This window comes from Eptatretus burgeri, chromosome 1, assembly GCF_056783735.1.
Source record: "Eptatretus burgeri isolate ZD-2024b chromosome 1, Ebu_testis_v1, whole genome shotgun sequence".
Lineage (NCBI taxonomy): Eukaryota > Metazoa > Chordata > Myxini > Myxiniformes > Myxinidae > Eptatretus > Eptatretus burgeri.
Genome location: NC_140961.1, coordinates 80,729,708 through 80,745,555, shown reverse-complemented (window position 1 = coordinate 80,745,555; position 15,848 = coordinate 80,729,708).

Here is a 15,848-nt window from a genome sequence, read left to right as displayed (position 1 = left end):
GAAATTCCTGCCATAACCTCACCTCCATATGGTACTGTAGCCACTTCACTGTCATGCTCCATCACAATGATTCAAACCAGCAGCCACATTCTGCACATGAGAGAAGACAAAGATGCAAGAAATTTGTTTCTTTGCTGATCAGTCCAAGTGAGATTTGATCATCTTGTTAAAAAAAGAACCTTAGTATGGAATAGGTTTTCTTGCAATGGTTAGTGACATTATCAAACATCGTACAAAGGTAATAATTGTGTTTATGAAGTGAAAACAATAATTTTTTCAACAGTTATGATTCTGCATTTTGCTCTTGAATTCATGCTTCGGTTGTGTTTGATGTACACAGGTAAGCTATGCCTCATCTTGCAATTGCCTAAGTGATAAATCACAGTTCCCATCCTTTTTACGCACTCACCCAAATGCTAAAAACGAAGCCACAGCGCTGGCATTTCTCGTGCAATATTTCACTTGGCTCTATGTTGGTGTAATAGCAGTTGATGATGATTATGGACGTCCTGCTACTGCTCAGTTTGTGGAGGAAGCAGAACAAAATGGTGTTTGCATTGCATTCCGGGAAGTTCTTCCTCAGATTAAAGATCCAGAAGCTATTTTTCTTCTTGGTAAGAATTTTTTTATGTTAATTCCACGACCAATATTAAGTGGGTTATATGGAAAATTGTAAATATACGAGTTTGTTGTGTGTTTAATGACAAATGCAGAGCATCAGACCATCCCTTGAGATCTGTCTGCTTGCAGGGAATACTCGTTAAGGGTACCCTGTCACTGGACCTTGGGCAACTGTCACTGGACGATGGAGAATATCTAAATTTTTAAAATGCATATACCCTGTCCTGGCTACTGTGGCAGATGGGTAGATCTGATATTTTATTAGCCCCCATTGGACTTGGTCTGAAACAGGACTTACAGATATGGTCTCGATTTTCTCGTCCATGGGTGCGTGTGAGCGTGCATGCTTGTGTGTGTGTTCGTCCACAACCATATCTCGGACATGTATAGACCGATATAATTCATACTTGCATCAAAGAAAAGACATGATGGTATACATATGCACGTCAATTTTTTAGACATCAGATTCAAGATGGCCAACTGGTCGCCATTTTAGATGTCAAATGCACGATGTTGAACATGTCCTCAACCATTTCTCGGGCATGCATTTACTAATATTGTTCAAAATGACAAATAGATGTGAAATGACCGCTTGCATAAGCACGTCATTTTTTTTCAATATCAGATCCAACATGCCCAACTGGCAGCCATTTGATTACATAAATGTGTCCCCAACCATTTCTCCAACATGAATGGTCTAATTTTGTTCAAACTTGGCGGAATCACACTCGGGCATGCAATTATCGATCTTGTTCAATCTTGGCAAACAGACAACAAATGATGGCTTACATAAGCATACCCTGCTTTTTCGAGAATGATCCAAGATGGTCGACTGGTGGCCATTTTAGTTGTGAATAACTTGATGGTGAAAATGTCCTCAAACATTTCTCAGAGAAGTATTTACCGTTGTTGTTCAAACTTGGCACACAGAAAACGAAAGACAGAAAATTCGTCTTTTTTGTAACTGGACGATGGAGAATGTCTAAATCTTTAAAATGCATATACCCTGTCCTGGCTACTCTGGAAGATGGGTAGATCTGGTTACCAAGAGAAAGTACATAAGCACTCATTTTGTTTCAAGATCAGATCCAAGATGGCCGAATGCCGGCCATTTTAGTTGTAAAAAAACTCGGTGTTGAACATGTCCTCAACCATTTCTCATACAAGCATTTCCCAATGTTGTTCAAACTTGGCACACAGATAAAAAATGATGGCTAATATAAGCATGTCATTTTTTTTCGAGCTGAGATCCCAGATGTCTGTTTGGTTGCCATCTTGTTACTTAAATGTGTCCCCGACCATTTCTCAGACATGCATGGTCTGATTTTGTTCAAACTTGGCCCAGGCACAGTAAATAACGGCATACACTTTCCCCTTACTCTATTTTGTGATCTGATCAAAGATTGCCGACTGGTAGACTGGCGACCTTTTCATTTGTACATATATATGGGGAGCCCTTTAACTCCATGCAGCAAAATTACAAAAAAAAACAGGGTCTGTGACATTTTATGTCTTTTTCACTTGTTCAGTGAGGAAAGCAGAGTTGCACAGCTTTTGTGTCGTAAAGTCAGCCCATACGAAGGATCTTTAGCTCAACCGTTGTTAATGGCATCTCCTGCACCACTCACTCGACAGCCCACTCACATCACTCTCTGTTCCGCCTCATCCGTCCCGGTTCATCATGCGTTCATTAATATTGATGTAACTCCCAATACCACATATTCCTTTTTTCCTGAAAATAACTGGGAATGAAAAGCCCCAATAAACCGTAAACATGTAATGCAAGATAACATGCCACTTGACAAAGATAACGTGCCCTTAGTCCATTTAGGGACTCGACGATATCTCATCCCACGACGAAGACCTGGGGTAAAAACTTGTGGAGGCATTTGTTAGACAGGGCTATGTGCCCTATAGTCCTCAGAACTTGTCGTACTTCCAGCAGAAAGTCCATTTGAGATCTGAATTCCAGGTGTTAGATGAATTGCATTCCACAATTTCCCATCAGAGAGTCTGAAGATAGCAGGCCCTCTCTATTCACTGATCTTGAGGGGTTTGGTAAATTTGTTTTGTCCTTTCTGGTGCAGTCCAGGTTTCCAAACTCGCACAAATGAACCATTTGCTATTTGCAGAGAGGGAAGAGATGTAAGCATAAGATAATCCTGAAATAGACTTAACAAGGTGCAAGTTTAGAGGATTCAATCCTTTTGAAATTTCAATCTAGAGGTTGGACAGATGTTGTTTTCTTGCTCTCCTGAGAGTGAACACACCTTGCCTTCAGTTTTGCTTGCTTTACACGAATTGTGATGATGTAAATTGTTCCCACAGCAATTTATTTTGTGAGGGAGAGTGTCACTGTCCATGGCAATGGCATGCCAGGGAATCACCATGAGTGCCTTAGAGGGAGACAAAATAAAATTGCCACTGGTGTTTTTATCACCACAATGATTATATGAAAATAATTGAAGAACAACAAAAAAATTGATTGAATAATTACGGGCCCCTATTAGGGCCGATTCCTGGGGTAGTCACCCCACCAGCCCCCTACCCCCCCCCCACACTTTCAGTGCCCCTGCTCGCACCATGTCCTTCTCAAGACTGCATGGGTTAAGTATTCCATGAATACCACTAGTTCGTGTTGTTGTCATTATCAATTTCGACATTACCGTTGTTGTGGAAATGACCCCTTTTAGCCAACATTGCTTTGTGTAGTTTAGGTATCTCTGCAGGGAATGTATTAGAATAAGCGTGAAATGATTAATCGTGATATTAGATATCCGTTGTTTTATGTAACGCCACGAAAGGTAAATACCTCTCCTTCTCTCGGAGCGATTGTCTAACCAAAACACGTTCGGGCTTTGTTGTAGAATCAGCTTTAATCATCCCCACTTTACGATGAAGCAGAACCATCAATTACAAGATGGGCAATACACCAGAAAAACAGGACTACGCATGCGCATGCCAACCGTGTAAACCTTTGTCACTCTATCAACAGCGATGACAACACGAACATACAATGGCATAACTGGTGGGCACATTGGTCTGTTGGACCAAATTTTCATGAGTCTTCACCACCTTGAAGCATACCTGCCTTTCACACAGCTGGAGCATTCACTTGCCTTTCACCAAGCCCAGATGTGCTTAGGCCAGGGCGGGGATTATACTTTCCTTATTATTCTTGCCAAATTATACTACTATTATTGTTGTTGTTATTATTATTTCTATTAATTTATTAATGCTTTGTTGCAATTGAGATGAATCAGAAGTTATGCTAATGCGTGCATACATGGGTGCACCAGGGCGTGGTTAAGAGGAGTCATGTGATGCTGTGTTGTGCTGTGTTGTGCCCGTGGCCGAGAATAAAACTATTGTTCCCACTTCAGAGTCTTCCTCTCTGACTATTGAATACATTACAGTGGCGACGAGGATGTCTTTGTGCATCAGCATGTTGCAAGAATATGCAGTGGGGATGATTGGGAAGACTACACCGATCGTCTGAAGCAGTACTTCGTGGCAAACAAAATGGACACCGATGAGGACGCTGAAAGGCGGCGAGCTGTATTATTGATTATATCCAGCGCTCTGTCATACACAGGGCCTGATTTAGGCATGGGCAAGCTGGGCAGTTGCCCAGGGGCCTCCACAACCAGGGGGCCTCCACATATTTAATGAAAAAAAATTGTAAAGAAAATGTATTTGTGAGTGCCTGAATGGGAGTTGGTAGTTCGTGGAACAGATATAAGATATTCATCTATAACAGATATAAGATATTCATCTTATCTCATTCTCGATTTTATATAGACGTTCAGATTATTTATTCTTGAAAAATATACTTTATTGATGAGTGTAAATATGTCTTGTCACCTTTATAGTATTCCAAGGGAGGGTGGGCCTGCACTACTGAAGGCTGTCCAGGGGCCACCACATGTCTAAACCCGGCCCTGGGCGTACAGCCTCATAAAAGATCTTCTTGCTCCAGCGAAACCTTCTGACAAGTCATATGAAGAGCTCGTCAATCTCGGGAAGAGATATTTTAACCAAAAACCGGGTAAGTTCGTCTTGAGATTTAAATTTTATACCTACCATCATCAAGATGGTCAGTCAGCATTCAAGTTCGTGGCTGATTTACGCCGACTCGCGAACATTGTGAGTTTACAGATAAACTTGGAGAGATGTGATGTGATTTCTTTATTATAGGCATCATTGACGACTCCAATCTGTGGAAACTCCTTTCTGAGTCAGACCCCAATTTGGCTGAAGTCATGGAAATAGCCACTGCGTGTATGCAAACTGCTGAAAGCCTGCGTGTGATCTCTAAAAAGTCAAAATTTAACAAGGTAATAAAGTTAACAAAAGTTAACAAGTTAACAAGGTAACAAAAGTTAGCAGGACCCATCAGGTAACAAGTAACCTTTGGCTACAAGCAAAAGTGTTTTATAAAACCACCATAATTCACTTCCACCTCCTGACATTTCTGAATCTACACGGAAGGTTGGGATAATTTGTTGGCGTTGTGGTGGTTATCATCAAGCTTTCCAATGTCAGTACAGGAATTATACCTGTGACAACTGTGGTAAGCAGGGACACTTGAAGTGTCGTTGTTCTCGGTCCAAGTCAAAGAACTTGTCTCCTGTTTATCACATTGGGGTGAACCCTGATGCAGCGGACGATAGGTCACAGAGCACAGCCTGCAGCCCAGAGTCAAGTGAGGAACTTTATGAAGTTTTCTCTGTTGGAACAAAGAGCCCTGATGCTCCAATTATAGTTTACTAGTGCATTCCCGTACGTGCGTGGCCGTATGTGCGTAGCCGTACGTGGAAAAAAAAAACAACAAAAAAACTTTCAAACAACCACACAGGCCGTACCTTCACTCTCGTAAACGACGACTGGGTTGGGGCATTGTGTTTAAGAAAATCGAGAAAGAAATCGAGAAAGAAATCGAGAAAGAGATCGAGAAAGTACAGAAATCGAGAAAGAAAGAATACAGTGAGTCGATAAATCGAGAAAAAATCGAGAAAGAATTCAGTAAGTTGTCACTATCCGGAAGTCCGGAAGTTAAGTCCTCACTGTCCGGAAGTTCACATATCGCAGTTATGATTATTCACAATTTAGTTTTAATGGCCAACTATTCAATTAGCGCCAAAGTATTTTGCCTTTTCGCAATGTCATCGCAGGGAAAAACACAAAGAGAAGAGAAGAGAAAAAAAGAAAGAAAAGAATGTACGTACATGGCCATACGTGCAAAAAGAACCAAAAACAAACAAAAAACAACGAAAAAAAATTCCAGTTACCCATCGTAACCGGGACGGCCCGTGACGTCATCGTCGGCCGGCTGCGCAACGGCCGACGCAGCAACGGGTCTTGTCATTGGTTTGGTAAATAAATGGCCATAACTTTGGAAGCACTTGTCCGATTAATATCAAACCCTGTAAAGGCACATCCTCAGGTCCCCAGCAATATAGCTGGCAAGTTTCAATTAGATCGGACCAGTGGTTGTCGAGAAACAGCGGTCACAGACACACACACAGACACACAGACACACACACAGACACATACACACACACAGACACACAGACACACACACAGACACACAGACAGACACACACACAGATTGCTGGAATTATAGACAGATGTAATTATCGATAAGATCCCGGTGAGGATGGAAGTTGGTACCGGCGCTTCCAGATCGATTATAATTATGAGCGAGAGCAAGTTCACCTCCATCTACCCTCCAAGAAAGGCTCCTGCACCCCGGCCCATATCAACTGACTTGAGAAGATACACCAAAGAGGTGGTTCCTGCAGTTGGCTCAGCAAACGTGACTGTAGGATATGGAAACAGCACTCATGTCCCAACACAACTGATAGTGCATGGAGAAGGACCAACCCTCTTAGGCCGTGAATGGTTACGAATAAACAGACTTAATTGGAGTGACATAAACAGTCTGCAACTTTGATGCTGTATACGTTACCTTACTCAACAAGCACCTTGGCCTGTTCAGTGATGGTGTTGGCACCTTTGCATGGCCTAAAGTGAGGATTCATGTTTCTGCAGATGTTCAACCATTGTTCAAGAAGGCTAGACCTGTGCCCTGCATGATGCGATCAATGATCGAATGTAAGCTTTCCCACTTGCAGAGTGTGGGCATCATCTCACCTGTCGAGTACTCCCACCGGCAGGCACCTATCATTCCAATACTCAAAGCAGGTGGAACAGTGCGCATTTGTGGGGACTACAAAACGACGATCAACCACGATTAAAAGCTGGATGGCTCCTCTGGAAGGCATTGTCTGGAAATGGGAAGCTTCCCAAACAGAAGCATTCAAGGCCACAAAACCCATGCTGTCCTCCTCACCATTACTTATCCATTACGACCCATGCAAGGAACTTGTTCTCAGTTGTGATAGCTCTTCATATGGCATTGGGTGTGTTGATGCAAACAAATGGAACCAGTAATCTCCAGCCTGTTGCGCTTGCATCAGGAACCCTCTCTGACACAGAATGTCTCCATGCTCAAGTAGAACAAGAGGCCTTAGCAGTGTCTGGAGCACCTTAAAGATGCACCAATATATCTTTGGAAGACATTACCATTGAGACTGATCACAAACCTTTGTTAGGTCTGCTGTGATAAACCAGAGCCATTCTGCCCACATCATCAGGTCATGTACAACATTTGGCATTGACCCTTGTCGGTTATGACGATTCATTGGTTTACTGCCTGGATAAGGAAATGTACTGTGCTGACGTGCTCAGTCGCTTGCAACTTCCCATAACCATTCTAGAACCTCCAAAATCTGGTGATATTATTCATCTCATGGCCAACGTCATTCACGATGAGGTGCCCGTAACTGCATAGCAGATTCCTTGTGCTGCCAATGCAAACCAGATTTGATACAAATTAAATGCTGTGTTATGGCAGGTGATTGGGCATCACTACTGGAAGGGGCGAAACCGAACCTCATCCAGAAGGATGGGCTCTCGATTGATGGAGACTGCCTGCTTTGGGTTAGCCGAGTAATAATTCCACCGAAACTGTGCGGGAAATTTTTCATTGAACTCCCCAATGCTCATCAAGGCATAGTCACCATGAAGGCTATTGCCCGAGCCCATGTTTGGAGGCCTGGTTTGGACAGTGACATTGAGTCCAGTGCACATCATTGTTACACTTGTCAAGTCCATGCCAAGACACCGCCACATTCTTCATTGGCCATGTGGTCGTGGCCATCAAAGCCATGGACCAGACTACATGTCGACAATGCTGGTCCATTTTAAGGGAAGCTTTTCCTTATTGTAGTTGATGCCCACTCCAAATGGATTGAATTTATTGTGGTGCCATCCTCATCCTCTATTGCAGCAATTGAAGCTCTATGTACCATGTTCGCACAACATGGTATTCAAAACTACATTTATCAGATAATGGATCGTCATTTATGAGTTCAGAGTTTCAGAACTTTTGTAAAATTAATGACATTAAGCACGGCACATCTGCCCCCTACAAACCTGCCAGTAATGGTCAAGCCGAACGTGCTGTTCAGATCATAAAGAATGGTCTAAGCCGCATCAAGGAAGGCTCCATTCAATCTCGTCTATATCGTGTGTTGCTCAACAACCACACCAGATCACATCAATTCACCGGTCGCTCACATGCAAATCTTCTGATGGGTTGTGAATTGACAACGCGGTTATCATTAGTGTACTCTGACATAACAGTTGATGTTGAGAATAACAAGTATCAACAGAAATGTAATCACATCCAAACGTCTGTATACTGCAACTTCCAGATCAATGATGCTCTGTACGTATTAAACTCCGGATGTGGAACCAAGTGGTTATCTTGCATCATCATTGATTCCATTGGTGAAATGATGTTTCTTGTGAAGTTGTGTGATTGTAGATGCATGCGTAAACATGTTGACCAACTCAGCTTACGTCATGGGGAGCCAAACATTGAACCGGCTCAAGTGCCTTTGTCACTCACTCCTGCATCAACACCACCTGCGTTTGAACCTGCGGTGTTTCCTCATGAAAGCTTTTCACCCAAGAGTGTACCTGAACTCCTTTTTCCAAAGGTAATTTCAAAGGGTTGTTAAGGATAATTCTAATGGATAATTTGAACTGGTTCTGAAGGGTAATTCTGAAGGGTTCTGAAGGGTATTTCTAATTGGCTCTAAAGGATAATTCTAATGGGTTTCGTTTTTTTTTTGTAGGCTTCGCTGATTTCTGATTTAAAATCCCAAACTGAACTGCTACCTTTGGACATGGGTGCGAATTTTCAAATCCTCCGAGTAACCATTCCCTGTATCATTTGCTCTAAAGTATGCCACAACCAATTTCTTCTGACCATGACCCGATACCATGTCATTTAACCTTGTTTCAATGACCCTAACTCCTGCTCCTTTGAAACATCACTCAACGATTTGTCAACTATCCCTCCCGCAGAATGAATAATCCACACAGTTACCTCTGCCATCGAAGGTGGAAGGAGGTTATGTTTTCACCCCTGTCTGTCTGTTTGTTTGTCTGATTGTGTACAGGATATCTCAAAAAGTTGTGGACGGATTCAGATGAAATTTTGTGGAGGATGGGTGTGTGACAAGGACGAAATGTTTAGATTTTGATGAAGATCCGGATCCGTATCCGACAATTGGGATTTTTTAAGTGACTTCACTATTGAGAGATAGGGCCGAAATGATTTATAGCACAATATCTCAAAAAGTTATGGACAGATTCGAACGAAACTTGGTGGAGCTGTTGGGTGTGTGACATGGAAGAATTTATTAAATTTTGGTGAATATTTGAATCCTCACCATTGGGAGGTCAGGCTAAACCGATATTTAGCATGACATCTCAAAAAGTTGGAAACGGATTTGGATGAAACTTGGTGGACAGGTTGGGTGTGTTACAAGGACATATTGTTTCAGTTATGAAGATCCGAATCCAGAACCTAGTCCGAAAAATATTTACTTTTTAAAGTGCTTCTTCGCCATTAAAATAGAGGGCCAAAAATGAGATATAGCCTGATATTTCAAAAATGTATTGGGCTTGATATGTTCTCGAGGATCATGCATTGTGTCGGAGGTATGCGTTCTACTGAGTGCCTTTGTAGTTAATTGCTTAATCGCCAACAAAAATAGGTATAAATGAGGTATACCAGACCTCATTCCTATGAAGGTCTACTGCTGCACCCTCACTACTGCCTGCACTCAATACTGCCTCACCACTGCCTGCACTCACTGCTGCCTCATTCCTGCCTGCACTTGCCATACACTCAACATTGCCTGCACTCGCTTCTCCCTCAATACAACCTGCGATGACTGCATCCTCACCACTGCCTGCACTCACTGCACCTTCACAACTGCCTGCACTCACTACACCCTCAGCACTGTCAATCTTTTCTGTAAACTGACTCCATAAATGTAACCAACTTTTCTTTCCAAATTCCTTACATTCTGCCACCTGCTCTGCAGTGTATATCTGTTCTTTCAACCAAATAACAGCTATCCTCATATGGCTATTTCATCACACTTCCATTAACAATGACTACTCCCTGCTTGCACTATCCCTGAAAGAGCCCACATCAAGCATCCATTACACCATTTGTAAACTTCTTCTCTTCCACTTATTTCCCTATTACCTCGCTCTCCGTTACCCCTTTTCCCAGCCATCTGATGTAATGGTGCTGAAAACGAGCTCACCTGTTAGAGGGGTAACAGTCCCCTCATTGGCACAACCGGCATCATATCGTTTTTGAAAGGGTAGTTATTCAGAAGTCAGAAACAGGTTGTTGCTATCTTGAGAAGTGCTGGCAATTATTTGTAAGCACTTCAAAATTACTCAACCTAAATCACCAACACCAACTCTTGCATAAGTGAAACAATCAGTCATGAGATATGAAATTTTGCCAAAAACAGCTGAATGGCATGGGAGATAATTATTCGTTTATTTAAATTTTTTTTTTAATTTATTCGTTTATTCGCCTGTGGCTGCTTTGAGGAGAGGAGGAGATTTGGACGATACTCTGTGTAGAGTGTTGGTGCTGCTTAAACAGTCTCCTTGGCTATTGGACACAATCGTGGAAGGGTCACCACTCCGACACAGCATACCAGTATACTAGCATGCTTTCACTCATTTTGCCGACATCAGAAGGATAACAGGCCGAGTTAACCCCACCTGGTATTAATTCAACAGCTGAGTGGGATTTGAACTCAGGACCCTAGGATCACTAGCCCACCACTCTAACTATTAAGCCAACACCAAGCGTAGAGAGGGGGGCGTGGGGGGAGGTGTTAGGATAAAAAAGTGAGAAAGGTGAGGTGCGAAGTTGGGGTTATCCAGGAGAATGACATCAAGTCAGGTATGGGAGCATGCATGGGAGAAGTGCATCACTGCATCCACCTTCCGTCAGAATCTAAAGGCCTCCATCTGGCCATCCCCGAGGCAGATGTCTGGCCCACCCCCATCTCATTTGGAGGTTTATCAATCTGCTGCCACCACGAGGAATGTGGTCGGCCTATTGGCCTCCTCCACTCATGAGGCTCCCTCACTGAGAGAATCTGTTGAGCAGGAACAGCGTCAGGAAAATGAGCCACAGATCCGTACATCCACAACTAATGCTTACGGACTATACAGGTAAAAAATCTCATATGAGTCTCCCTCAGCAACCGCACAAGACACAAATCTGACCAGCGATAGCCAAGTATTCTCCGAAGAGACTTGGTACCAAAGGAATTAATTCTCCACCTCAGATTCCTGGTCAGAATCCAAGTCTTACATCCATAGAGCAAGACTGGAAGCAGCAATGACCTGAAGACTCCGACTTTCGTTCTCCCGCACAGGTACCGGCAGTGCAACACCCCACGATCCAGTTAATCCATGACTCCCCAGGCCCAACCCAGACATATTTTCACCTCTGGCTTACAGCTAGCAAAGACATGAATATCAGTGCTAAGGTAAGTTAATCTCTCCTGGACCTCAATATCTTCGCCGCAAACAGTAACAGAGAGGATAGCAGCATCCAAGATGTCATTGAAAGCCTGGATCACTGTTTTAACCCAGGGAACCCGTAATCCTGGCAGCTCCATCTCCTCATTCAGCATCTTGAGGGGCCCAGAAACAATATCCAGAGTCTCCGCAAAGATGACGGCATCATCTGCGAAATCAAGGTCAGAGACCTTCACATTACCAAATGATGCACCGCAACGATCTCTACATAATCCACCCCATAATACAGTCCATACAAGTGCTGAAAGTGCTGATACACCCTGGCTGAACTCTAGTAACAACTAGATTTAAGTCAGAGATGGTATCACCACATCTCACAGCACTCTCAGTACCAGAGTATCATTCAGGCATCAGAATGATCAGTTTTGGTGGCACCTCATGAAGACGAAGAATCTTCCAGAGGTCAACCCGATTCACTGAATCAAACGCTTAGCAGAGATCAATGTAACCTGCTGAAACTCTCGTCTGCATTCGGTGAGGACCCGAAAAGCAAGGATATGGTCAATCATTGACCTCTTTCGTGTAATCCTGACTGCGCTGGATGCTGGTGCTCAAGCAGATGGTGGCGAACCATATCAAGAATTTTCCGAGGAAAACCTTGCCTGGCACTGAGAGCAGCGTCACCACTCGGTAGTTGTTGCAGTCTTGGCGATCACCCTTTCCTTTCCAGAGGGGGATAACAAGACCCCTCTTCCAATCAGATGGGATGATGCCTGCGTTCCAGGCATTGCACAGAACTGCATGCAACGACATGAGTACAGCATTTCCACCAGCCTTGAGAAGTTCATCATGGATGCCAAAACTCCCTGGAGCTTTACCCCCATTTCAACCGGTTCATTTCAGCCTGTGTTTGCACAAGCAAAGGTGGACCACAGTTGGTTGGAGGGTCAGCAATAGGGATATTAACACCCCTGACATCCAACTCGACAGCTGGTGGATCCGCCTAGTATAGCCGCTCAGAGTAACCGGCCCAGCGGGCCTTTCCTTCGAATTTCTCTGTCAAGAGCCCACAATCCTCTGTTCTAACTGCCCTACACCGAGGGATGGGCTTGGTGGAATGCAATGCACAAATTCCCCTGTAACCAGGATGAGAATCACTTGAACACAGGTGATGCTCCACTCCCTCACAAATTCCTTGCACATATGACTCCTTGTCCACCCTAAGTGCACGTACAGTTTTACATCTCAGCTCCCTGAACAGCTCATCTCTGTCATTCAGCCTCGCCCTGCGATTTGGTAAATGGTATCCAGTGTTCCTTGAGAGAGAAATTTCTTCTTCACCTTACAGTGAGTTCCAAGACATCCATCGGCAACATCAAGGACAGGGTCTTGAAGGCACTCCACAACTCTTCAGGATCCCCCAAAGCACCCAGCATCCCCCCCCCCCAAATTTCCACTCCACCGGTTCGCAAACTCCTCAGCTACCCTCTCATCCTTGAGCTTGCCAACATCCAGCTTAGGCTGGGATTTGAGCATTCTCCTAGATTTAAGCTGAAACATCAGAGTGGCTACAACAAGGCTGGAGTCAGTATTGAAAAACTGACTCAGTTCCTGAGTCAGTATTAAGGAATCTGTAGTTCTGGATTATCCTACAGTGACCATCAATGAGCACATGGTCAATCTTTTTTGCCACACCGCCAGCGTTGGAATCCCAAGTCCAGCAATGAGCCTGTGGGTGCTGAAACCATGAACCAGCCACCCTAAATCCAGGACTTCTTCCAAAGTCAAGGAACTTAATGCTATTCTGGTTCACAGTTCCAGACCCATGGGGAACAACACATGTCTCATAACCATCCCTGTCAGTGCCAGTCGAAGCATTGGAATCCCTCAAGATTGGAAGAGTATGTCACCTGGGGCAGTGATCAACCACAGACTCGTGCATGACATCGAATCCTTCACGGTGAGATCACTGACCTCAGTCGGAGCATATACATATTCCAGGAAAATGACACCCAAGGAATGACGAATCCTTCGTCTCATAATACGCTCATTGACTGGTGTGACCTCAATTATCATTGGAGTCAGCTTAACGGACACAGCTGCAGCAACTACTTGGGCAAGGTTTCCATCAGAGTGATTAGACCAATAGTAGGTGTTACCACCTGCCATGATCTCACCACAATCCTGTTTACAAACCTCAGAGAGTGCTGCAATACCGATTTTCAAAGAGAAAGAGTGACAATACCAATGTCTAAAAGCATATGTTATGCTTAATGACAGGGAAAAAAATCTATTCGTCTCAGAATAACTGCACACTTGACAGAACAGAATTTTTGAACAGAGTCCAATGTGCGTTTTGCTGAGAGAGACTCAGATGATATTTGTTACCTGTGTAGTCCACCAGAGTAAGTGTAATTGGCATGTGACTTGTTTTCCTGACGCCGATCCTTCTCAACAGATTCTCTCAGCAACGGTGCCTTGTGAGTGGAAGAGGACAACGGCCCGACCACATACCTCATGGTTGCAGCAGGTTGATTCCCATCTCAAGGTGATGGGGTTGGGCCAGAAGATGGGGATGAGGATGTGGATTGGCAGAAGACCCTGATGTACCAGCAGAAAATGGACCCTGCGACGCATTGCTCAGTATCATGCTCCCATACCTGACCATAACATATATGAGAATCCGAATTCGACACACTCCCTCAGCTGCCAGACTTGTTTCATCACTTTTTGGTGATCAATGACCGTGTCGACAGAAACTTTCTTCACTGAGGTTCCCAAGCACACACCACGTGCATCGCATTTATCATACAAGTATCAAGACCCAATCACGTCTCACCAGAAATTGGAGGGAATAATAAAACAGCTGTCATACACAAGATGCAATCAAGATGGAGGAGGCTTGCTTTGATGTTGAAGGCGCTCTTACAAACCCCCTGCTCTAGCCCATCATAGACAGACCCAATGCCTCTGTAGTGGGGCAACTTAGCGAAATATAGCATAACAATTGTGCATTTTGTTAGGAAAGCACCAAATTTGGCACACTAGTAGCCTAACATATTATGAACAGATTTGGATCTTGGGCCATCTCAAATTCAGCTGAGTATGGCTGTGGCAGCCATTTTCCTCTGCCATCAAAAATTTTGAGATGGCCCAATATCCAAATCTGTTCATAATATGATAGGCTACTAGTGTGCTAAATTTGGTGCTTTCCTCGCAAAATTCACAATTGTTATGCTAAGTTGCCCCACTACTGTCTTACCAGAGGATGGAGGGAGAAGTGAGAAGTGCTGTGCGAGCAATGTGAGTGAGGAGGAAGAAGTGTAAAGGGTTGCTTGGGGATGGGGATGTGGGCTGCAACGAGGCACTCACATATCTTAACGCGACGCTTTATCATGACAGTGTCCTGTGACTAAATGTAACTCCAAAGGACCATCTTGAGCTCCGGATCTCAGAGGAGTGACAAGGCCAGACAGAGAAGGCTCGATGAGCCATGGAAAGGAGGGTCATCATGATGCACACATGGCTTTGATTCCCAAAGCTCATGATGCTGCATGGCTGTTCACTTCTCCAATGGATTTCCTGAGGACCTGTACGATTCTCCAGCCAAGACGCTCAAGGCTGATGCCGCTGGTTTTGTGGGCCTTTTGTTTGTTCGACAAGCATGTATTCTGTTCTGCCAGGATTGATGACTAGCCCATACCCATCTGATATGTCATCCAAGATAGCAAGCATCTCTTCTTTGTCAGCTCTACTAGAGCCATCATCACAAGGTCATCGGCGTATCTGATCTCCTTTATTGAGACATCACTTGTATTGGGTGATCTTAGGCGTGATGTGCATTCATACCACACTGGCATGAGACATTATGTGTCGAGGCTGAAGAATATAGGGGACAATGAACAGCCTTTTTGTTTTGTTTTGGATACAATTCCGAGGCTCGTATAAGAGCAAAAAAACAGAACATATAATGAGGGGAGCAGGAGATAAGAGGGAAGGGAGAGGGAAGCACAAATCAGTGGGGAACAGAGACATTGGATGATCTGTGGAAGGGAAAGGGATGGGGTGTGGTACATGGGGTAAATAAGATGGTACTACAGGGATTTTCAGGAAGAAAAACATGGAATTTGAAGAAGGTTGGTTTAGGGTGGATTAGCATGGTAGAAAAGATCAAGGTTTTGAATGGGGGAAGAAAAGAGATGGTGGTGAACAGGTGTTTTGAAGACCTGGAGGGAGGACTGGGATTTAAGAAAGTTTGGGAGTTTATTCCAGAGGAAGGGAAAAAA